The 12,061-nt window shown below is 31.1% G+C and overlaps 1 long non-coding RNA gene across 1 annotated transcript; it reads right to left on the bottom strand.

The window, feature by feature from the left end:
• Positions 1–509: 509 nt before the first annotated feature.
• On the bottom strand, positions 510–11,326 carry LOC123654830. The gene is made up of 5 exons (XR_006743274.1): positions 11,262–11,326; positions 5,651–5,657; positions 1,524–1,534; positions 1,470–1,476; positions 510–521 (listed from the first exon to the last, which is right to left on the bottom strand). It is a non-coding gene; the product is annotated as an uncharacterized LOC123654830 (long non-coding RNA).
• Between the last annotated feature and the right edge of the window lie 735 nt (positions 11,327–12,061).

The following is a 12,061-nucleotide window of genomic DNA, read 5'->3' as shown; positions in this document are numbered from 1 at the left end:
GAATCTATTTGAGCGAATACGGAATTGTGCAAAATTTTTAACCACCTTCGAAAAAAGGAGAAGGATTCAATAATTCTACTGTATTATCTGTGTGTTGCCAGATAACTTTTTACAAGGAGTATCAATTTTAATGTTTTTTTTTTTGTAAACATACTACGTTATATTAGATAAATCAGCTTTTATTTGTAATTAAACAATAAACATGAAGTAGTAAGCAACACAGATTAAATATACACAGATATAATCATCATCCACGATGACATATATATTTTTTACTGGTACCACGCAGTGCTATACCGAATTTTCCACCTTAAATAAAAATGGTAATCATGGAATCGTTTTATCGTATAATAAAATTACAAGTTACGAGTAATAATGCATTCGTTGCTTTATGTACTTGTATTGTTAATTAATTTCCCGCGATCTTCCACAAGGCAATAAACAATGACTTTCAATAACAATTTTAACATAAATAATGAATGGTGAGTATTCAGTTTTCTTTTTAACGAAATGATTATTCTCTATCTTCTTGTATCCATTCTCTAAAGCGAATTTCTTACACTAATATAAGTTACAAATTATATTTTATTTATTTTGTTTGTACCTTATATTAGTCAAAGATTTAAGATTATAAGTTTTTAACCGGAATCGAATTTTAAATTAAAGAACAGCATTTGATCGATTAAAATTAATATTCATAATAACGAAATGTAAAACTTCCATTTGTAACCCATTAGCTAAAGGAATTATATAAATCGGGTTACCTTGTTCCGGATAATATGAGAGAGAATAAAGATCGCTGCTTGACAGGTGAAGGCGCACTGACTAAATCCGTATATCCTTATTTTACCACTCTTAGGACCAATTTCACCGGTTGTGGATGATTTATCCTACAAATTAGTTACGAATAGATTCTAACAACAAAAGGTAGAATTGGCCATTAGGAACTGTTTCGCCTCAATTAAGAAACTAGGAGTTTTAGATTCTCATTTGCGAATATAAATATTTCATATTTAAAGTGGAATAATATATCAAAAACTTTTATCTGTTTGATATCGTCATACGTCAACTAGCGCTATTCATAACCGGGGAAACAGGCCCTTGATGGATTATTTTTTGTAATCCCTCTTATTTTGTCTATGGGCTTATTTATTGAAAAAAAACTTCAACCAAATCTTATAACTTTATTTAACTCTGATTTTTTAAAGACTAGTTGGCAAAGTGTAGATGTCAACTGTCACAGGATCAATCCCCGTACATAACAGATGTTTATATTGGTCTTACACATATTTATATGATTTTATTGTTTTATATGTGTTCGAAACTGTCAATTCCATTTAGGTTCGAGTATACTCGTAAACATTTAACATTTACGTTCTGTTATAAAGACTTAACTAACGCAATTACAGACACAAACGAGAACAATTAACTTAATAACTTTGATCTCACGGTTATTAGATCATTGACACTGTTTTTCTTTATTATTTCTTACTAGCAGATCTAACGTCATATTTTTAATAGACATTTTTTCTTTCTTGTTTAATTTCCTTTTGTAAATATCTTATTTGGAAATAACGGACCCAAAAAAAAATAATTATGCAATTTGGTGCAGACATTCGAAAGCTATACTTAGAACTTCGGAAATTCATTTTTATTTACATAAATTTATACCTTAAAGTAAACACATATAGTGCCCTTGTTTAACAGCATTATTTAAATAGTTATTATCAACTATGTGTATGCTAATAACAACTGCTCGTGCTGTAACTGGCGTACTTGTGGTGCGAGTAGTCGCCTAAAACACCGACCGTTTACGCGTTCGATTCTCGCTCGGGATGGATATTTGTATTAATACAAATATTTCTTTCCGGTTCGGATGTTAGTCAGGATTACACGCTGAACCATCTATCATCGCATAACATGTGCATACTATAAAAAGAAAATTATATTTAAAAATCAATTGAACTAAAATCTAAAAATCTATGTATGTTAACATTTTGTATTAAAATAAAGGAATTGAAACCAAAAAATATCTTCCCTTTTTAAATTTCTATTATCAGTTCACATATACCTATTTCAAGTTTTCTATCGTAAATAACATACGTTTTATTTAAACTTCTCTTCAATGATAATCGATTTAAACACATTATTATACTGACACCATAATTATATAATGTAATTGTTACTAACCCTCTTTTTGTTTTATTTTATTTTAAGTGTATTTGTAATTATATGTATGTAAGTATAACACATAATTTAGTTTTATTTTATTTTGAATATGGAGTTAATTCTGAAATAAATGATTATAATTATTATTATTATTATTAATTAAACTTCATAAAATTTTAGTTTTAAATGGAAGATAAATATTTTTTTTAAATATATTTTGTAATTTAAGTTTTATTAGATGCTATAAAAATAAAAGCATTTATAAGCGTAACAAAATAGTAAATAATACCCTAGGAAAAATAATTACAAACTGCAAATTACAGAATGAAACTGACACTGTAACAAAAGGTCACTATATTATCTAGTCGGCAACAATAGTGCTATAAATTCAAAACACGTTTCTATACATGTTTTCTTTAAAGATAGATAGGTACTATATTCTTATATATAAAATTGTCGTGTCACAATGTTAGTTACCATACTCCTCCGAAACGGCTGTAATGATTCTTATAAAATTTTGTGTACAAGTCGAGTAAGTCTGAGAATCGGCCAACATTTATTTTTCATACCCCTAAGTTATAGGGAGGGGGATTACGGGGGTTTATAATATTTTTGGCAAAACAACGTTTGCGGGGTCAGCTAGTATACTATATAGTACTAGGAATATAATGGCGTAATGCGTATTTAATTATCGATTTTATTTAGATTACCAAAGTTAATGATGTTCTCATTTTATTACTTTTCGATCTAAATTGAAGTCAGTTTTTTTTCCTTTATTTGATATCAAACACAATTGTTAGATATACGCATAAACATGGATATTTAACACTCGCGATGTTATGCCAAAAACAACTTACGACTTTTTAAGATTTAATTGATTTTTTTTTTAGCTTTGTCTATCCTGTTGAAAAAGTTTTGCCAATGCTGCGCCTTCCGGTACATTGTCGCCGTTTCAAATTTATAACATTTAAAATCAATATATTTCAAGTATATATCTGCCTCCACTTTGTTCACGTGGATTATGTAAAAATATAGCCTATGTCACGCAGTGATAACGTAGTATTCCACTAACTTTAAAATCGATTCCATTGTTTTTCAGTTGATCTATTCATTAAAAAATATTAAGTTTTTAATATTGGTACAGCTGACTGCAAGGGGTAAAATAAATATGATGTTTAATTAACAAAATGTAAATAAATTCCAAAATATTTCATAAGAGAATGTCCTAATAAGGTTTATTTAGATAAATATTCTTATACTACCTTAAATAATATGGTTTTCGTTTATCTTGGTAATTACGAGAACGAATTTTTACATATGAATATAGCAGCGCAAGTATTATATTCTAATAATATATAGGTGTGGAAAAATATACTATTGTATAGAAAATACTTCTTAAAATGTTAAAAGCGGAGATACAAATTAATATAAAAAACTAATTCTGTTATTATTTAAACACTATTGACTAACAAATCATAAAATAATAGTTATAACAATAGAAAAAATCAACACCGGTTCACCTTCAAGCTATAAAGAAAAAAAAAATATATGAATAAAAAATAAATACAATTACAGTCAAGAAGCCATACATAAATATATCAATGTTAACGCTTTCTATTCTACGGGACTTACCGGATTTTTAACCGACGAAAAAATGGACGAGGTTCTCAAGTCAACGCGTATTTTTTTTAACTTCCGATATATCGGCGTCGTTGCAGGCTCTACTTTTGTAGGTAATGTCAATATTATTTTATGTTTACAAATAATATACTTGTATGTATAATAAAATATAGCATCAATTATCATAATTAGTTACTCATTAACATCATCATAATTGTGTAGGTAACATTTGCATAATTAAATATTAACGTATATTGGCCTTTCATTATAAAGGAAACTGTATATACAAGCTGTTACTTAACTTTTGACGCTATGTATAAATATAAATAGTATATTTTTATATAAGCATTTACATAACTCTCAAAACAGCAAGATAAACTATTAAAAAGTTGCCCAATATTCAACAAATTCACGTTTTTCTAGTGTAATAACAAAAGAAATCAGGTAAAGTTAAGGCACTTTATTATTACATATACAAAAAATAAACAAAAAAGTTGACACACTTTGTTTCTATATATAACTGGTAATACCGTTAATAAATCTTCACACCGGAGAAAAGAAAACACTCAACGTTGAAATCAAAATTTAAATTACATTGTAGCCAGCTATGTTTAGTATGCACTAATTTATGATGGTTGACACTTACTTATAAATTTCAATATATCTTTCTGTTTTTGTACAAAAGTGGCTAATCTAGATATAATAAAAAATGAATTGCCGAAACGACTGTACAAAATCGAATATATATATATTTTTTTTTTTTTTTTTTTTTAAATTTCTAAATGCTTTTTATTCAGAACAAGGTTCAACAAAAATCGACACACTCGTGAAAAAAAAATGTAGTAAGAATTTTGCCGGGTCAATTAGTTATAAGTCAAAATAATGTTAAATTTTCGCACCACAGACGATAGAGACTAAAAGGGTAAAATAAATTTATTTTAATTTGTACTACTTTGGTATCTGTATCTTAAAGCGGTACCAATTATATATTCTCCGCAATCTTCTCCAGTGTAAAAGGAAGACTGTGCCCAGCAGTTGCAGCTATACTGCGCTTACAAGCTGATTCAGTCTAGTTCAGTCTACACGTAAATTTACTTATACTGGTGGTCGCCCAGTGGTCGAAATTCGGCCATAATTAATTATAAGTTTTATTCTTATAATTTAAATTATAAATTTGAACATTAAACAAAATAGTATATATGTATATGCGTGTTTGTGTCCAATACGTGGTAGTGTGTATAATGTTTTTTTGATTTATTTCATCTACTTTTTATACATAATTTTTAAGAACATTAGCATTCGGCACCCCTTCTCTGCATAAACTGTAACTGTGCGAAATTTCATTCCCCTCCATCCTCACACTTTTCGTAAAAAGAACCGCAAAGTTTTTGATTCACGTATTAATATATAGGTACGTAGGTAGGCACGGGTACTATATTATGAAGATCTTAATGATAGTTGGAAGTGTGGCGCGAGGATGGTCACATCAACCGAGTCCCTTCATCAGTGTCAGTCAGTCCGGGGCTGAATGTATTTTCGTGTGCATTTTTTTTTATTTATTATTTGACGATAATTTTCAAGATATTCATTTGGATTACGTGGCGTAAAGGATTATCGTAAATTGCATAAAATGCTTAAAGTAACTAACGTAACTAGGCGACAATAACGCTAAGTCATATTGACCCGAGGTAGTTGTAAACTGATATATTTTATTTTGCTTTATACAAATAATTTATCGCTAAAAACAAAATTATTCTATATACTTTGTTTGGTTTTAATTGTATTTGTTTATTTTTCTATTTCATTTGTGGCACGAACCTATACAACTTATTAAATTTACAACTAATAAAATTTTACAAACAATAAAACTCACGTTTCCACTCTTCTTAGCTGTTTTAAAATCAACATACATACATACCTTTTTATAGATGATTAGGTATGCATAAACCTTTAATGGACATGCATAGTAACTTTGTGTAAATTTTTGAACGAAAACTGCTAAGAATATTGTATATAATAGTTGTAGGAAAGTAATAAACCATCAAAAAAAAATTAAAGCCATAAAATAATTTAATTTGTCTGTCTAAAGTACGTACCTATAATTTTTTCTAATTTGGCTTCAAACAAGAGCAATGACGATTTATAAAACGTAACATTTATGAGTAAATCCACACGGTTCGTCTAGATTTAAAATTAATCTTCACCAAATAACAAAATTCGTGTAAAGTACAAGATTCAATCTCAAAAAAAGATTATATTTTAAAAAGACGTCACGTTTCGTCGTACGTCGAATCGACATTTTAATATAAACTTTACCTTTAGGGTGAGGAGTTAATTCTGTGTGAAAATTATAATAGTATGTTATAATTTTAGTTTATACTTTTCGAGCAAAATTTTTTTTTATTTAGAGCTACCAGGTACTAAATTCTTACGTTATTCTGTGTTAATTATGTCACATCGCTGGATCGCGGTTGTTGTGATGGTGGTTCCGGATTCGATCCTCAAACATGACATACATTTGTATTCGCCATACAAATGTTTACCGTTGTCTGGGTGTTTGCGCTTGTGTATTGTGTGTTTCTGGACCAGGAGTGAATCCTAGTGGGGGGGGGGGGTTGAGTGTGAGACGTTTATTATTTATTTATTTGAAACAGTGTTATGTTCATGTGTGAGTAAGGGAGCCAAAGCTTCTTGGGATCCGGTGTGTTGAAAGCGGGGGTAGTGTCGGTAATGTACTTGGCCCTTGGTCCCGGTGTTTCTAGTATCGATAGCCCACGGTAGCCGCTAAACAAAAGACAAAGTCAACGTTTCTTGTCAACCAGGTGTTAAAAAAATGTTTTTCTCAAACTTTAAGAATAAATATTAAAATTCTGCAAATATTTGTACACTAAATATAAAACAATTGGGTGAATAGATTTTTTAATTGAAATCCAGAAATTTGCTTTTCACTTTTTGCATTGTATTAAAAAGGAAATGAATTGCTATAAATCGCAGAACTTTTGCTCAAGCACGTCATCCACATCCTAATATCGACTGCTGATGAGCTTCACACTTTGAAACTTTTAGTCGAAGTTTCTAAAAGTTTCTATGGACACTGTGGCTGTAATTCAGCAACACTTGGTAACTTTAATAGCATTATATTTGACATTTATAGAAAGATTTGTAGTGTATAAATCTTTCAAAAGCAACTGTATGCAATAAATATTATCCTTTGAGTGAGTTTCGTTTAGATTTATTTTATAACTTTACAATAATAAAAAAAGAAAATACATGTCAAGTTAATAAGTGCTACATAGAATATTGAAAAAAAAGTATAACAAGTCAACTTGTCACTTAAAATATGTTTATAAAGGAACCGATATGAATAGGCATTGAAATCGTACACGTACAAAATGACAGATGAACTTGGTTATTACGTGACAATTGTTAGAAGTAGTAAGTCACGTACTTTCGTCACTTGGTCTACTTACGAAGTTTCTTTTAGAGAAATAGTTTGAAAGTGTCCACGAACTAATAATATCTACCAATATACCAACTTACCAACATACACTAATTGAATAGGAATGGAATAGCACACTTGGGTTAGTTCCCTAAATACAAAATATATGTGTTATCAGTCAATCTGGATTTCTTCTCCAACTAATTTTTCAATGGGCCAACCATTTTTTCACTATGTAGGTAAGATAGGCTGATAGAAGAATATTAAGGTTTAGCTAGTCCAGCATAGATCAAATTAACATTTGTGATTTGCAAACATATTTTAAAAAACGATAGCTAAGGTACATAAATACATACAATTTACTCTTTAAGTATATGTCAATAGGACAACTCGAGAACAAGTCTACCTTTTAAGACATTTAAAATGCTTTAATTTAAATAAATACTTTACATAATTTATTCAACAGAATCATCATTTTGATGTCTGCTTAAATTTTATGGCATTCAAAAACTAAACATATGTCATCGCGATTGTTTCTTTATATAATATAATCATCATCATCATCATCATTTCAGCCTATCACAGTCCACTGCTGGACATAGGCCTCCACAAGTTCACGCCAAAAATGCTGTGAACTCATGTGTGTTGCCCATAGTCACCACGCTGGGCAGGCGGGTTGGTGACCGCAGGGCTAGCTTTGTCGCACCGAAGATGCTGCTGCCCGTCTACGACCCGTGAACTTCATTGCCAGCAGTTGGATGGTTATCCCGCCATCGGTCGACTTTTTAAGTTCCAAGGTGGTAGTGGAACTGTCTTATCCCTTAGCCGCCTCTTACGACACCCACAGGAAGAGAGGGGGAGGCTATATTCTTCATTGCCGTAACCCCACAGCAATATAATCATACCCGAACAGATTCCAGATCGCCTTGAAATTTTCAAATATATTATAAATAAAATAATAACAACAAAAACAACATTAGCTCTATCAACAGCGGGAGCAGCAGTGGTAGTATTAGTTGTAGTGCTAATAGTAGTAGCAACTGTAATGTATATTTATCATCATTAAATCCTTTCTTCACGTGGGGAAAATCCCTTATGGATACCCTCCAGCGCGGGGGCGGTTATATCATATATATATATACATACTGACTGAAAAACCACCACGTTTGAGCAATCGCCCGCCTAGGTGGGGCGAGATGGGGCCGCGCTAGCATTCGCCACCTCGCCCCGGAACACATTAAATCCTACATTAGCAAATTCAATAAATCAACAAACCGAAGTCTTTGACCTTTGTGAGAGTATATTTACTTTAATTTCAAAATCAAGTCGAAACAAAACCGTCTTTTAAAGTAAACAATAAATAAACAGTAAAATTCAATAATTCTAAATCTGAAGTAGATGGGCATAGCGAATTTATCTAATAAAAATAAAAGCTTGTCAACAACGCCTCAGCTCAGTGTTCAATGTAGCGTAGTAAAAATGACATCAATATTTTAGCTACGGTCTGAAATAGTTTAAAAATTCACTAGTATATATTTCTGCGTGTAGACTCGTTTTTTTTTTATTCATTAAAACTTTGTTATGCATTAAAGTTACAAATATTGTTACCAATTGTTATTGTGATACATTTTTTATGTACTATAAACGATTATTTCTAAAGTTTTAAATTATTCATTCGTATCATATTGTAAATTTTCGAAGTAAATTATAAGTATATATATTATTTATATATTTATATTGACAAGCAGTCTCGTATCTATTCGCTTCAGCCTGTAATATCCCACTGCAGGACTCTTTCCCCATGCGGAGATGGATCAGAGCTTAATCCGCCACAGTACTCCAATGCGTGTTGGCGGGTAATTCAATCAATTCAATTTCAACCTATCTCTCGTACTGAATTTCCAGATGATTTATATCCAGTGTCACTTCCTGTGTCATCATGTAGTATTGACTCAAATCATGCCAAATCAAACTAGAATCTACACTTAAACATTTAAAAAAAAAAACAATAAATAAAATTACAGCAAAATTAGATCACTGGGGCATGTCTAGCTGGTGTGATTTGTTAGTATTTCATATTTCAAATACGAACATTTGACATTTCAACGAAAAATTAATTTTCCGATAAATTTTGCTCGTAATTTCGCTTTCGTTGGTCATGTTTTATTTTGTGTTGACAGATGATTTATTTAATACAACCTATAAATCGTGATGATTGCATTGTATTTACGCATTAGTATATACAAAATTATTAATATGATAATCAATTTTATAACACACACACACAAATTTGACATTTGTAAGTAACTTTTATCATTTTAAACTGTCATAATTATCATCTCGTTGTTTTACCTGCGTCGTTAATTAAAGCAAAAGTTAAGCTGAGATAAGTCGTAGCCTAAATTTTAAAGCACACGTTTTAAGATAATACCTATACCGAAATAGAACACTAAATGTTTTTTCCTTGATATATCAAGGAAAAAACATTTAGTGTGTGTTCACCAAATATTGAAAAATCTTAGATCTTATTTAGATATTTTCGATACATCGAGGTACAAAATTAGTCAGTCAGTCAGTCAGTTCAGCCTCTTACAGTCCACAGTTGGACATAAACCTCTCAAGCTCGCGCCAAATATTCAGATTTTTCTTAATTCTCAACTTGCTTCACAGTTAAAAAAATACAATTTGATTAAATTTATGAAAATCACCTTATTTTATATAGTGTATTCACTGATAATGTTAATTTATTCCTTGAGGTACAAAACCGACATCTATGTCATCTCAACAGAAGTGATTCGCCGTTAAATATTCATGACCAGTCGCTGTTGATTGGAATAATAGATGTTTTATCATTAATCTAAGTTTCCGAATCAAATATCTTATGCTAATATTAATTATGAAACGTTTCCTTCGCGCCGTAAATAAGTACGTGTATATTAAGATAAATAAACATATACAAGAAAAACAGATTTTTAAAATAATTGTTAACATAAATTTCGCTTCAGTCTATATTACTCCACAGCTGGGCCCATTTCCCCATGAAGGAGAAGGATCAGAGCTTAGTCCACCACGCTACTCCAATGCAGTTTGGCGTATATATTCCCTACTATGAGTCCGATCCCTATCATGTTTACGTGATAACAAACGGGACCGACGCCTTAATGTGCTCTTCAAGGCACGGTAGGGAGACCCACAAGGACTACACAAACACCCAGACCACGGCAAATATCTGTATGACCAAAGCAAACGTTTGTCTAGTACTGTGACCGTTGCGTCAACGCGTCGTCATACATAAATTATATAGATCAATAAAAGTTATAAGAGAAATTAAATGGCTATTTATTTTTGTAATCTAGAAATATATTTTCAAGAGTTGTCGTTGTAAGTAAAATAAAAGACATTTACTAATAGATGAATATGTGCGAGCTACTAATTAAATAAATTATGTCAAATTAAAATGGTCGACTTAACTTTTGGTTTATCTATACATATAAATAAAATCGAAGTTTATGTCTGATATTTCAGAATACCTGTGTTTTATCAAGCGTATTAATTATTTAAACAACACTAAAACACAAGCAAACGATTTTGAAAAATTTTGTCTGTATATCTGTTGTCTATCTGTCTTTCTGTCTGGCTAATCTTTGGAACGGCTGTACCGATTTTGGTGTGACTTTCACTAAAAGATAAAAAACATTGTGGAGCAATATATAGACGACTTTTTATCCACGAAATCGGAATTAAACGGGAATAACCGTTTTTACCGCGCGCGAGTTACCTACCGCCCAGATAGATTCATATCTATCTAAAACAATGGCGAAGCCACTGGCCATAGCTCGTAAAAAATATCCCACCAAAAACATTTTCATGTAAAATGTTGCCAAGACGAGATCATATGGCTCGCACTGTCAAAAAGTTATCAGATCTCATGTAGAGCCAAGCTTCTAACTCTACACGCCCTAACTCTACAAGCCCTAACTTCACAAACTCTACACCTTAGTCAAAATATGTGGCTTGGCCGTTTCGTTACTACCGGCTGCCGATGTTGTTGATGACGACTGCTGGTGAGGTGGACTACTGCTGCTGGCTATGCTGCCCCCTGCCTCTTCATTTTGGCCCCGTCGCGGGAATATATATATATATATATATATATATATATATATATATATATATATATATATATATATTCTCTTTTTATTTTTATTTGTATTATATATCAATTATTATTCTTCTTTTTATTTTTTCTTTAATAGAACTATTGTACAACAGAAAAGTAATAAACAAGTTTTTCACCTCAAGTGGCGGTAACGGCGGCGAAACGGCCAAGCCACATATTTTGACTAAAGTGTAGAGTTTGTGAAGTTAGGGCTTGTAGAGTTAGGGCGTGTAGAGTTAGAAGCTTGGCTCTACATGAGATCTGATAACTTTTTGACAGTGCGAGCCATATGATCTCGTCTTGGCAACATTTTACATGAAAATGTTTTTGGTGGGATTTCACTTCTTTTTGTAAGTTGCTTATGACAATATTTTGGTATTTTGTTCATTTTTTCTTTCTTTGTTTTGGGGTGTATTTCTTGCAAATCAGAGGTGCCTTTTTTCATAGATCACTCTCTATCTTTGCCTTTTTTCTTTGTTGGTTTACTGTTTATAATAAGCGAAAGATCAAGGCGATACTTGGCTTTTAGGCGATTATATTCGTCTATAGCTGCCTGTTGTACTTTAATACTACTAAAGTCAATATTTATCTAATAACCGATTTTTATTTTTTATGTATTTTATTATTATTATTTATAACAATGAGCAACAAGGAGTCCCTATATCAATTTTCAGACC

This window comes from Melitaea cinxia, chromosome 6, assembly GCF_905220565.1.
Source record: "Melitaea cinxia chromosome 6, ilMelCinx1.1, whole genome shotgun sequence".
In the NCBI taxonomy this organism is placed as follows: domain Eukaryota; kingdom Metazoa; phylum Arthropoda; class Insecta; order Lepidoptera; family Nymphalidae; genus Melitaea; species Melitaea cinxia.
Note: the sequence above shows the minus strand (reverse complement) of the source record. Positions and strands in the feature narration are given on the sequence as shown.